The sequence below is a fragment of the Salvelinus alpinus genome, chromosome 6, assembly GCF_045679555.1.
Source record: "Salvelinus alpinus chromosome 6, SLU_Salpinus.1, whole genome shotgun sequence".
NCBI classification, from domain to species: Eukaryota; Metazoa; Chordata; class Actinopteri; order Salmoniformes; family Salmonidae; genus Salvelinus; species Salvelinus alpinus.
In genome coordinates, this window is record NC_092091.1 from 6,742,563 (window position 1) to 6,756,020 (window position 13,458).

The window sequence follows — 13,458 nt, forward strand, 5'->3', positions numbered from 1 at the left end:
CACCAGGGCTTGATGGTATACCAGTAGAGGGAAATCAGACCTTTTTTGATGTTGTCACGCCCTGACCTTAGAGAGCCGTTGTATTTCTCTATTCAGGGTGTGATGTGGGGTGGGCATTCTATGTTTTGTGTTTCTATGTTTTGGCCGGGTATGGTTCTCAATCAGGGACAGCTGTTCTATCGTTGTCTCTGATTGGGAATCATACTTAGGCAGCCTGTTTTGCCACCTTAGTTTGTGGGTGGTTGTTTTTGTTAGCTCTGTGAAGCCTACAGAACGTGACGTTCGTTATTCTTTTGTTGTTTTGTTTGGTGTTCTGAGGAAATAAAGAATCATGAACACGTACCACGCTGCACCTTGGTCCACTTCTTCCGACGGGCGTTACAGATGTACTCAAAGATCCATTATTAACACGTTTTAATTACTCCTATAAAAATGGTAGACTTTCAGGTTCTCAACAAGAAGGTCTGATTTCATTACTACTAAAACAGGACCCAGGTGGTATAAATAAATAATAATAATAATAATAAATAAATAAGTATAAAGATCTAGTCAAAAAAGTTTAAAAAAACTGGAGGCCTCTTACACTTCAATGTTGTGATGAGAAAATCCTGGCGAAATGCATAGCACTCAGAATAAAAAATGGTTTTTACCTGATATTGTTAATCCTGATCAGACAGGCTTTTTACATGGACGATATATTGGAGATAATATACGAAAACAACTTAACAATTGAACATTATGAAACATCGAAGATACCAGGCCTGTTCAACATAGCATATTTTGAAAAGGCGTTTAATAAAGTACGACTATAATTTATATATAAATGCCTGGATTACTTTCATTTCTGTGACTCTCTTATACAATTGTATTTTATTTGACAATGGATTAAAGTAATGTACAGCAACCCTAAATGTAAAATAATAAATAATGGTTACTTGTCAGAAAGTATTGAGATTTAAGAGGAGTAAAACAAGGCTGTCCGTTGTCTCCATATCTATTTATTATGGCCATTGAAATGCTATTAAAATGTTGGTCCAACAGGAACATCAAGGAGTTAGAAGCCCAGGGGATACAAACTAAAGTGTCAATGTATGCCGATGACTAGTTTTTTCTTAAGTCCGCAATCTGGATCCCTGCACGGTCTCATTGAAGATCTTGATCACTTTTCTAGCCTCTCTGGTTTGAAACCTAATTATGACAAGTGTACCATATTACGTATTGGATCATTAAAAAATAGAGTGTTTACACTACCTTGTAGTTTACCAATAAAATGGGCGGATGGTGAAGTAGACATACTTGGTATTCACATCTCAAAAAATATAAATGAACTTACTACAAGCAGTTTCAATAGAAAGTTATCAAAAATAGATAAGATTCTGCAACCATAGAGAGGTAAATACTTGTCTATTTATGGGAAAATCCCATTGATTAACTCTTTGGTCCTATCACAGTTTACTTACTAATGGCACTGCCTACTCCAGACGACTTTTCTTTTAAAATCATATGAGCAAAATGTTTTATTTTATTTGGAATGCTAAGCCAGACAAAATTAAACGTGCCTATTGATATAATGAATATGAGTTTGGGGGGCTGGTCTGAGAGTGGCTGAGGGGATTAAAGAGCTTATGTTTGGTAATATATTACTGTGATGTGACTGCTTTATATAAAAGTACCATGTCTGTAAAATATGTATGTAAAAGGTAAATGTAAAATATATGTACAGTACCAGTCAAAAGTTTGGACACATCTACTCATTCCATGGTTTTTCTTTATTTTTGCTATTTTCTACATTGTATAATAATAGTGAAGACATTAAAACTATGTTGGGAGGCCCACTTCTTTTTTGTTTGTCTTTCCTGTTGATACTGAATGTGTTATTTATTTGTGTTATTTATTATTAAACTCTGTATTTCTTAACAGTTTTTCTTTTCCAAGTGTACAGGTTTTATTCACTTACAATTTGACATGAATAATGTACCTGTAACCAAACATTATAAAACAAATAAAGGATTTAACCGACTGGCACCCGGGCCGGACAACAGGACAACCTCTCACCTATAAAAGAGTCAATTAAATCCAATTCAATAAAACTGTATTCATCTCCGAGGGGTAGTTTTTACTGGGCCTACTAAGTAAATAACAACCCGGCAACAGCAAGAACATAGCACAGCATATACCGTGTCATAATCACCACAGAACAACTTCAGACTAGTCCAGCTAACAGTGCAGTTACAATTCACAGATGTTGCATGATCGTTACTTAAAAAGATATTATTTATAGTTTACAGTTTTTTAATTCAATCATGCTTCTTTGTAGTTTTATTTTCTTCCTAATTAATATATATATATTGTAACATTTACTGGCTGCAATGTAAAGTAAATATTCCGTCTCCAAGTGTATGAGAGGCGAGAGAAGCTGAACAGCTTGAAGTAGCTGACAGAGGAGCAACAGTGTGGAACATGGCCCTGGTTTCAATGACCCAGACAGGTAACAATGAGTGCTGGCTCGTTGTTCAGGTAGGCCCTATCACTGTGTCCTTCTACAAATTACCTTGTTGAAGCCGTATTGGTTTCTGTCACAACAGTGCACAAATTAGTAGCCTGAATCCAAACTCAGTTGGTTCATTTCACGTCACGGTTTCAGTCTCTAAATGGAAACCAGTTGAGCCCTATGTCTGTAATGAGGGGCCTTATTTCCGTAAGGAGGCAATACAAAGAAGCATGGATACTGGAGTGGTTTTTTTCTTCTATTTAATGCAACTTGCAAGGCCCTCATGCAACTGTGTTGACACTATGGATTTTCCCCACTCATATTTATAAAACAAAATGTTATATTATTATATATTATATTATATTTATTAATAAAACTGTTGCCCAGAAAGAATGTTATGATTTGACCATATACAGAGCATCGTTTCCAAATCAAACAGCACAACCTTCATACCTTGGTTTTAGCAGATTGTCTCTTATATTGACAAGATATTCGAGTGACCGCTCTAACAATGGAAATACATGTCCTCAAAGATGGAAGGCAGGCAGGAGGAGGCGAGATCAGGTGTGACCATTCTATCCAATGAGAGGGCTGATATGTATGTCAACAAGGCACACCTGTTAATTGAAACAATCAATCAATCAAATGTATTGATAAAGCCCTTCTTTACCTAGGAAGAAACCTAGAGAGGAACCAGGCTATGAGGGGTGGCCAGTCCTCTTCTGGCTGTGCCGGGTGGAGATTATAACAGAACATGGCCAAGATGTTCAAATGTTCATAGATGACCAGCAGGGTCAAATAATAATAATCACAGTGGTTGTAGAGGTTGCAACAGGTCAGCACCTCAGGAGTAAATGTCAGTTGGCTTTTCATAGTCGATCATTCAGAGTATCTCTACCGCTCCTGCTGTCTCTAGAGAGTTGAAAACAGCAGGTCTGGGACAGGTAGCACGTCCGGTGAACAGGTCAGGGTTCCATAGTCGCAGGCAGAACAGTTGAAACTGGATCAGCAGCATGACCAGGTGGACTGGGGACAGCAAGGAGTCATCAGGCCAGGTAGTCCTGACGCATGGTCCTTGGGCTCAGGTCCTCCGAGAGAAAGAGAGAGAATTAGAGAGAGCATACTTAGATTCACACAGGACACCGGATAAGACAGGAGAAATACTCCCCGACACAAACTATTGCAGCATAAATAACACGAGGGGGGCGAACACGAGGGGGGCGCCAACCCAGACAGGAAGACCACGTTAGTGACTGAAATGCATTCCAGGTGACTACCTCAGGAAGCTGGTTGACAAAATGCCAAGAGTGTGCAAAGCTTTCATCAAGGCAAAGCGTGGCTACTTTGAAAAATCTCAAATATAAAACATTTTGATTTGTTTAACACTTTTTTTTGGTTACTACCTGTTTCCATATGTGTTATTTCATAGTTTTGATGTCTTCACTAATTATTCTACAATGCAGAAAATAGTAAAAAAAAAAAACATTCTTCTCCAAATTGGTAGGCCTTTCTTTACTAGTCGTGTATATAGCCGTCTGCAGCACGGGCAAATGTTTACTTTGCTCTCCAAACATCTTCGTGGCTATGTGTGAGTCCAATTCTATCAATCAGTGCATTCGTTACAATTTAACCACTACGAAACTTCTATTTGATCACATAATCCTCACGTAGCAAAATTATATTTTTTGTTGACCAAATTCAACAATCTCATTTACCTCCATACAACAACAAAATCCTCACTTCGTGGGTTTATTTTCCTGGTTATAGGCAAGTTTAAGATGGGAAACACTCTTTTCATGGCAAATTTTTTGTTGTTGACTTTTTCGCATATCTGCACTCTCATTGGCTAGAATGGTCCCGCCTGCTTTCCATCATTGAGGACATGTATTTTAATTATTCCAGTGGTCCCTCGACTATCTTGTCAATATAATAGATCCTCACTGTCTGGTCAATATAATAGACCATCACTGTCTGGTCAATATAATAGATTCTCACTGTCTGGTCAATATAATAGATCCTCACTGTCTGGTCAATATAATAGACCATCACTGTCTGGTCAATATAATAGATTCTCACTGTCTGGTCAATATAATAGATTCTCACTGTCTGGTCAATATAATAGATTCTCACTGTCTGGTCAATATAATAGATCATGACTGTCTGGAATACTTTACCCCGCCCCCACTACGGCTGTGCTCCTCCCCTTCCCACACACTCACCTGTCAATCAGCTGCTCTCTCTCTCTGGCTCCTTCACGAACTGTCTTCGGTCTGCGCTGCCCGATATCAACAGCGACCACAGGATCAAACGTATATATATATATATGCATTTACATACCACTTTATATTAATACCAACACAGAAAATACCGCAACTTCCGATCGCTCTGGTATCAACATAGGAGGAGGCTACGTGTCGCCTTGACCATTAACGCTACTAACTAGTCGTCCACCTGCTGCGGAGCAAAGTTCGGACAGACTGACTGCTGGTCGGAACATTTGAAGAGATACTTTGTTGATGCAGTGAAATAAAAGTGTTTTGGAGTGAAACGAAGAGACAAACCTTTGTCAACAGTGAAGAAGAGAGAAAGAGCGGTGACTGAGCTTGTTCAACGTTGCCCAGGTAAGGACTATAGTTGGACTATTTTATATGACATTTCTATACCTACCCCCTTTTTCCACAGTTGTAGGTCTATTGCATGTTTCTGGAATGGATACGATAATGTCATACATTTGACCCTAGCCGCAAGGCGTCCTATGTAGGGCTAATTTGATCCTTGAGATGAATCGAATTTAAGGATAAATTCCGGTCCTTATTATGGAGGTATTTATTCATAATGGTAGCCCCCCCCCCTCCCCACAATTTATATATATGTTAGTAGCCTTGGTTTTTGGGCTGTTTCAGGCTAGTGATTTAACCTGAAAAGAAATTATATAAAACCATTGTATGGTTGTCGAAAATGAACACTTCTGTGCTAGTTCATTGGATGATTGATTGTTGATGTAGGAGATATTATGAGTTAACTTATATTTGTTTATTATATCATTTCAATATAACACCACATTATCACCTGAGTCCAGTGACAGTTGTGTTTATGACATTATCACCTGAGTCCAGTGACAGTTGTGTTTATGACATTATCACCTGAGTCCAGTGACAGTTGTGTTTATGACATTATCACCTGAGTCCAGTGACAGTTGTGTTTATGACATTATCACCTGAGTCCAGTGACAGTTGTGTTTATGACATTATCACCTGAGTCCAGTGACAGTTGTGTTTATGACATTATCACCTGAGTCCAGATTATTGGTATTGAATTGACAGGTCTAAGTCTATCTCTTCCTGTGTGTGTGTGTGTGTGTGTGTGTGTGTGTGTGTGTGTGTGTGTGTGTGTGTGTGTGTGTGTGTGTGTGTGTGTGTGTGTGTGTGTGTGTGTGTGTGTGTGTGTGTGTGTGTGTGTGTGTGTGTGTGTGTGTGTGTGTAAAGCTTACCGTATGCTTCCCGGTCTAAACAGTTAGCGTATATATTATGACAACATTTTGTTTGTTTTTGTCTTCGGCAGGTGTCGTCGGTTATTCGTGCACACAGTTTATTTTTTTGGAGACAAGTCGAAGTTCGGTAGCCCAAGTCTATGCCCTAGTGGTTAGAGTCGAAGTTCGGTAGCCCAAGTCTATGCCCTAGTGGTTAGAGTCGAAGTTCGGTAGCCCAAGTCTATGCCCTTTTGTCAGTGATACTCCTAGTAGGAGCGTTGTTTTGTAGTTCAACGAGAGATTACTACTTTTTATGCACCAAACATTTTAGCTAGATGTTTAATTGCGAGACTTAAGACCTCCTTGGCAAAACATCAACATTTAATTACAGATTTATTGATTTATCTTAGATTGAGACTATTTTGAGGAAGTGTTTCTGGCTATGTTGTTGCTACGGTGGCTCAAGAGGGCCAAACAACAGTAATATTGCCGTTTTAATTTGTAAATTTTTTCAAGGGAAGGTCTTTAGGAACTATGCGAGCACAGATGTTCGCTTCTCCGAGTTCTGCTAGGAGCAAACAGAACCGGTGTGATCATCATGTGCCGTTATGGGGCGGCAGGTAGCCTAGTGGCAGGGGTAGCCTAGTGGCAGGGGTAGCCTAGTGGCAGAGGTAGCCTGGTGGCAGAGGTAGCCTGGTGGCAGAGGTAGCCTGGTGGCAGAGGTAGCCTGGTGGCAGAGGTAGCCTGGTGGCAGAGGTAGCCTGGTGGCAGAGGTAGCCTGGTGGCAGAGGTAGCCTGGTGGCAGAGGTAGCCTGGTGGCAGAGGTAGCCTAGTGGCAGAGGTAGCCTAGTGGTTAGAGCGTTGGACTAGTAACCGAAAGGTTGCAAGATCGAATCCTTGAGCTGACAAGGTAAAAATCTGTTGTTCTGCCCAATGGGGCACTAGGCCGTCATTGTAAGTAAGAATTTGTTCTTAACTGACTTGCCTAGTTAAATAAAGGTTAAATAAAGGTTAAATAAAAAATGTAGGTCTAGTAGTACAATTTAACTGCGTCCTTCAATAAGCAGCCTGATAGGAATGATCTTGATTAAAGGATTGTTGTTTTATAAGGATTGCGTAGGGCATTTTAGCAAGGACTAAATTGCTGACCAAACAAATTAACAAATTATACAACAACAACAAATATATTTTCACAAATGACCTTTTACATTTTTTTGTGTTTTTTTAATAAAAAATTCAAATTAAACTTTATTTACATAGTCTATTTTATTCATTATCCATAAATAAATGAAAAAGGGCAGAAACTTTGAAACTTTGATTTTGTTTACTTTGTAGATCACAAACAGAGAAAGTCCATATGCTAAGTGGATCACAGCTCAATCACTTTATTTTAACCAATACTTTATTACACTTGTATGTACCTAAGAAATGTAGCATAAACTACTATACAGTCAAGCTTACGCCATTCAGGCCATTTTGCCCTGAACCAATCATCAATCAATTTACCAATCAATCAAAGCCACATTTTACATCAGCAGTTGTCACAAAGTGTTTTAACACTAGCCTGGCCTTGACCCTATGCAAAGTGTTTTTACACTAGCCTGGCCCATACAAAGTGTTTTAACACTAGCCTGGCCTTGACCCTATGCAAAGTGTTTTTATACTAGCCTGGCCTTGTTCCCATGCAAAGTGTTTTAACACTAGCCTGGCCCATACAAAGTGTTTTAACACTAGCCTGGCCCATACAAAGTGTTTTAACACTAGCCTGGCCCATACAAAGTGTTTTAACACTAGCCTGGCCCATACAAAGTGTTTTTACACTAGCCTGGCCCATACAAAGTGTTTTAACACTAGCCTGGCCCATACAAAGTGTTTTTACACTAGCCTGGCCCATACAAAGTGTTTTTACACTAGCCTGGCCCATGCAAATTGTTTTAACACTAGCCTGGCCCATGCAAAGTGTTTTTACACTAGCCTGGCCTTGACCCCATGGGAGGTGCAAACAAAGTCACAAGGCCGTGCTAACATACTTTCTATAACTGTACACACACACCAACTGGCCATACGTTATATACACACACACACACACACACACACACACACACACACACACACACACACACACACACACACACACACACACACACACACACACACACACACACACACACACACACACACACACACACACACACACACACACACACACACACACACACCAACTGGCTATACGTTATACAAACACACTTTCCAAGTTGTAGGCTACACACACACCACACACACACACACACACACACACACACACACACACACACACACACACACACACACACCAACACGTTATACAAACACACTTTCCAAGTTGTAGGCTACACACACACACACACACACACACACACACACACACACACACACACACACACACACACACCAACTGGCCATACGTTATACAAACACACTTTCCAAGTTGTAGGCTACACACACACACACACACACACACACACACACACACACACAGACACACACACACACACACACACACACACACACACACACACACACCAACTGGCTATACGTTATACAAACACACTTTCCAAGTTGTAGGCTACACACACACACACACACACACACACACACACACACACACACACACACACTTCAACTGGCCATACGTTATACAAACACACTTTCCAAGTTGTAGGCTACACACACACACACACACACACACACACACACACACACACACACACACACACACACACACACACACACACACACACACACACACACACACACACACACACACACACCAACTGGCTATACGTTATACAAACACACTTTCCAAGTTGTAGGCCACACACACACACACACACACACACACACACACACACACACACACACACACACACACACACACACACACACACACACACACACACACACACACACACACTATTACAACAGACTGCTTATGATATTTGAATCAGTTGTTTATTCATATTTTAATCCGATAAACCCCTTTATATTTTATCTGGTCTAAAATGCTTATTGAGGAGAATGCTTTTATCTGCAGCTCACTATATACTATTTTTTATTTTATTTATAATATGTATATTTTTTAACCTTTATTTAAGTAGGCAAGCCAGTTAAGAACAAATTATTATTTACAATGAGAGCCTAGGAACAGTGAGTTAAACTTTCTTGTTCAGGGGCCAAACAACAGATTTTTACCTTGTCAGCTCGGTGATTCGATCTTGCAACCTTTCGGGTCCTAGTCCAACGCTCTAACCACTAGGCCACCAGGCTACCCTGCCGCCCCATACCTAGATAGCTGTGTCAATACTACTCTCAACGCCAAACAACTAGCTAGCTACTGATTGGAGAATAGCGTTTGTGTTTCTGTACTCTACTTCATGTGTGTAATGAATTCTGCTAAGTGTTATAGCTAGGTACCGATCAGTTTTTTTTCTGTTGTTGTTGTTGTGTAGGAATGTGGCTGTGTGTTTACAGAAGAGAAACGGGTTGAAGACTAACAGATCAGGTGGACGAATCAGTGTTCACTATAGACACAGAAGAGAACACGTACTAACAACTCTATCAAAATGTAACGACTTATAGAGGAGCAATTTATAGAAAACATCCCGGGATACTGTAATGTGGATAGACCACACTGTCTCAGTAGCGAACCAGCCATCTTGAATGTTAGCAATACGATTTGGCTCAATATAATGATCCAGCCATCTGGAATGTTAGCAATATGAGTTGGCCCAATATAGTAACCAGCCATCTGGAATGTTAGCAATACGAGTTGGCTCAATATAATGATCCAGCCATCTGGAATGTTAGCAATACGATTTGGCTCAATATAATGATCCAGCCATCTGTAATGTTAGCAATACGAGTTGGCTCAATATAGTAACCAGCCATCTGGAATGTTAGCAATACGAGTTGGCTCAATATAATGATCCAGCCATCTGTAATGTTAGCAATACGAGTTGGCCCAATATAATGATCCAGCCATCTGGAATGTTAGCAATATGAGTTGGCCCAATATAGTAACCAGCCATCTGGAATGTTAGCAATACGAGTTGGCTCAATATAATGATCCAGCCATCTGTAATGTTAGCAATACGAGTTGGCTCAATATAATGATCCAGCCATCTGTAATGTTAGCAATATGAGTTGGCTCAATATAATGATCCAGCCATCTGGAATGTTAGCAATATGAGTTGGCCCAATATAATGATCCAGCCATCTGGAATGTTAGCAATACGAGTTGGCTCAATATAATGATCCAGCCATCTGGAATGTTAGCAATATGAGTTGGCCCAATATAATGATCCAGCCATCTGGAATGTTAGCAATACGAGTTGGCTCAATATAGTAACCAGCCATCTGGAATGTTAGCAATATGAGTTGGCCCAATATAATGATCCAGCCATCTGGAATGTTAGCAATACGAGTTGGCTCAATATAATGATCCAGCCATCTGTAATGTTAGCAATATGAGTTGGCTCAATATAATGATCCAGCCATCTGTAATGTTAGCAATATGAGTTGGCCCAATATAATGATCCAGCCATCTGGAATGTTAGCAATACGAGTTGGCTCAATATAATGATCCAGCCATCTGGAATGTTAGCAATACGAGTTGGCTCAATATAATGATCCAGCCATCTTGAATGTTAGCAATACGAGTTGGCTCAATATAATGATCCAGCCATCTGGAATGTTAGCAATATGAGTTGGCCCAATATAATGATCCAGCCATCTTGAATGTTAGCAATATGAGTTGGCTCAATATAATGATCCAGCCATCTTGAATGTTAGCAATATGAGTTGGCTCTATAGTAACCAGCCACCTGGAATGTTAGCAATATGAGTTGGCCCAATATAATGATCCAGCCATCTTGAATGTTAGCAATATGAGTTGGCTCAATATAATGATCCAGCCATCTGGAATGTTAGCAATATGAGTTGGCCCAATATAATGATCCAGCCATCTTGAATGTTAGCAATATGAGTTGGCTCAATATAATGATCCAGCCATCTGGAATGTTAGCAATATGAGTTGGCCCAATATAATGATCCAGCCATCTTGAATGTTAGCAATATGAGTTGGCTCAATATAATGATCCAGCCATCTGTAATGTTAGCAATATGAGTTGGCCCAATATAGTGATCCAGCCATCTGGAATGTTAGCAATACGAGTTGGCCCAATATAATGATCCAGCCATCTGGAATGTTAGCAATACGAGTTGGCCCAATATAGTATCCAGCCATCTGGAATGTTAGCAATACGAGTTAGGTTGGTTTCTGTGTCATTTGAGGTTGAGTCAGCACTGTCTCGTCGGATTATCTAATGACAGTACTGTATTGTTTCTGGTGCATACCACAACCCTCCGATGAGCCTTCTGAAACTCCACACCTCATCTATTGTTGTGGTGTTTGTTCACGTCATCTTATGTTTAGTGTCGTTGCCTTGACAACTCCCTTAGCCTCGGTACCGGTTCAATGATAAGGCTTGGAACCGGAAATTAATGTTAAAAATATGAAGTTTAGAGACGTCACAGGGACACAAAGACACTCTTTATAGTAGCTACCTAATAAGAAGCAGAAGAACAAAACTGAATGTTAAAATCTGAATATAATAGTTTTTTTTTATTATGAAAGAATAACTGGGATTAAAAAGAATAGAAATGTCTCTGGTCAATACACATAAAATAGCACATAAAATAGTACAGCCACAAACAATACTTGTATTATTTCACAACCAAAACAGGGTTTATTAAAAAACTAAACCGTGTTTTAAGTGAGAAGAAGGCATTGGTCTGAAGCCGAAAAATAAAGGAAATTCACATGAGCACCACAATGCCTACTTCACCCATGCTCCACCAAGGTTTTACAGCACACAGCTTTGACCTACTACAGTAGCTATGTTGGTGTATTGTACTTCAGACTGTGTGTAGGCAGGTTGCTTAGGATTCAGAACCTTCTCAAACAGCCTGATTCATACTGTTAGAGGAGGTACTTCCACAATAATGTGATTTTGTACTGCAACTTCCAAGGTAAAGTATTGGATTCTTCATTTTGTCCGTGTATCCATAGCAACGCCTCCACATACGCTGCTCTGCTCAATGAAGACTTTAAACTCAGACAACTCAAGGAACATTATTATTTTATGTGAAATAATCTTTATTGTCTTATATTAGGATGAGGTTGAAGGACTTCTGACACCATGTTATGATCTTTAGATAGGACTTTACTGCATCAGTACGAGAACATTTAGTGAAGCCTTGCCCTTACCCTAGTTATTGATGATAAAACGGCCCTAACCCGATTGTATAATGTCGGGGCCCGTCAGACTCGGATCGGGTAGCAGAGCTCTCTACCAGATGTCTTTGTGATTAAATGTCAAGAGATGAGTTGACGATGACAGGGAAGGGAACGTAGAATGGGAACGTACTGAATTAGCATTGAGGTAAGAAGTAAATAAATAACAGTATCATCAGCATAAAAGTGAAGTTGCGCATTTAGCAAATTTTTGTCTAAATTATTTATATAGATAGTGAATAAGAGGGGACCAAGTACAGAGCCCTGGGGCACACCATTACAGACAGACAATTTAACAGACATGAGCCCATCAAATTGAGTGCACTCAGTTCTATCAGAGAAATAGTGAGCAAACTATACAACTGCATGCTCCGAAAGACCTACACTTGACAATCTCTGCCTCAGTATAGCATGATCATCTGTATCAAAAGCCTTAGAGAGATCAATGAAAAGTAAGAGACACAGTGCTGTTTTTTGTCAAGGGCTTCAGTGATTTCATTTAAAACCTTCATGGCTGCTGTAATTGTGCTATACTTCTTCCTGAAGCCCGACTGGTAAATAGATAAAATAGAGTTAGTATATAAAAACTCTTTTAGCTGTTCACTCACAAGCGTTTCAAGTATTTTCACCAGGGGTGACAGCTTTGAGATCGGCCTATAATTATTTAAAAGAGTTGGATCTCCCCCTTTTTAAAAGTGGTAGGACAAATGCTGATTTCCAGATCTTTGGAGTTTCATTACATTCCAGGGTTAAATTGAACAGATATGTAAGTGGTTCTATAGGGCACAGCAGAGGGAGATGACTGGCACCACCACACCACCACTCAGCTAGAGGACCTTCACATGCTCTTGGTGCCACCACACCACCACTCAGCTAGAGGACCTTCACATGCTCTTGGTGCCACCACACCACCACTCAGCTAGAGGACCTTCACATGCTCTTGGTGCCACCACACCACCACTCAGCTAGAGGACCTTCACATGCTCTTGGTGCCACCACACCACCACTCAGCTAGAGGACCTTCACATGCTCTTGGTGCCACCACACCACCACTCAGCTAGAGGACCTTCACATGCTCTTGGTGCCACCACACCACCACTCAGCTAGAGGACCTTCACATGCTCTTGGTGCCACCACACCACCACTCAGCTAGAGGACCTTCAC

At 40.2% G+C, this 13,458-nt stretch overlaps 1 protein-coding gene across 1 annotated transcript in view; it reads left to right on the top strand.

Annotated features, from left to right (window-relative positions):
- The first annotated feature begins 4,741 nt into the window (after positions 1 to 4,741).
- LOC139577502 (epidermal growth factor receptor kinase substrate 8-like protein 2) overlaps positions 4,742 to 13,458 on the top strand; it is a 152,132-nt gene continuing 143,415 nt past the window's right edge. The window contains exon 1 of the mRNA XM_071404535.1: positions 4,742 to 5,112. The gene's annotated coding sequence lies outside the window, so the exon portion shown is untranslated. The remainder of the gene's footprint in view (positions 5,113 to 13,458) is intronic.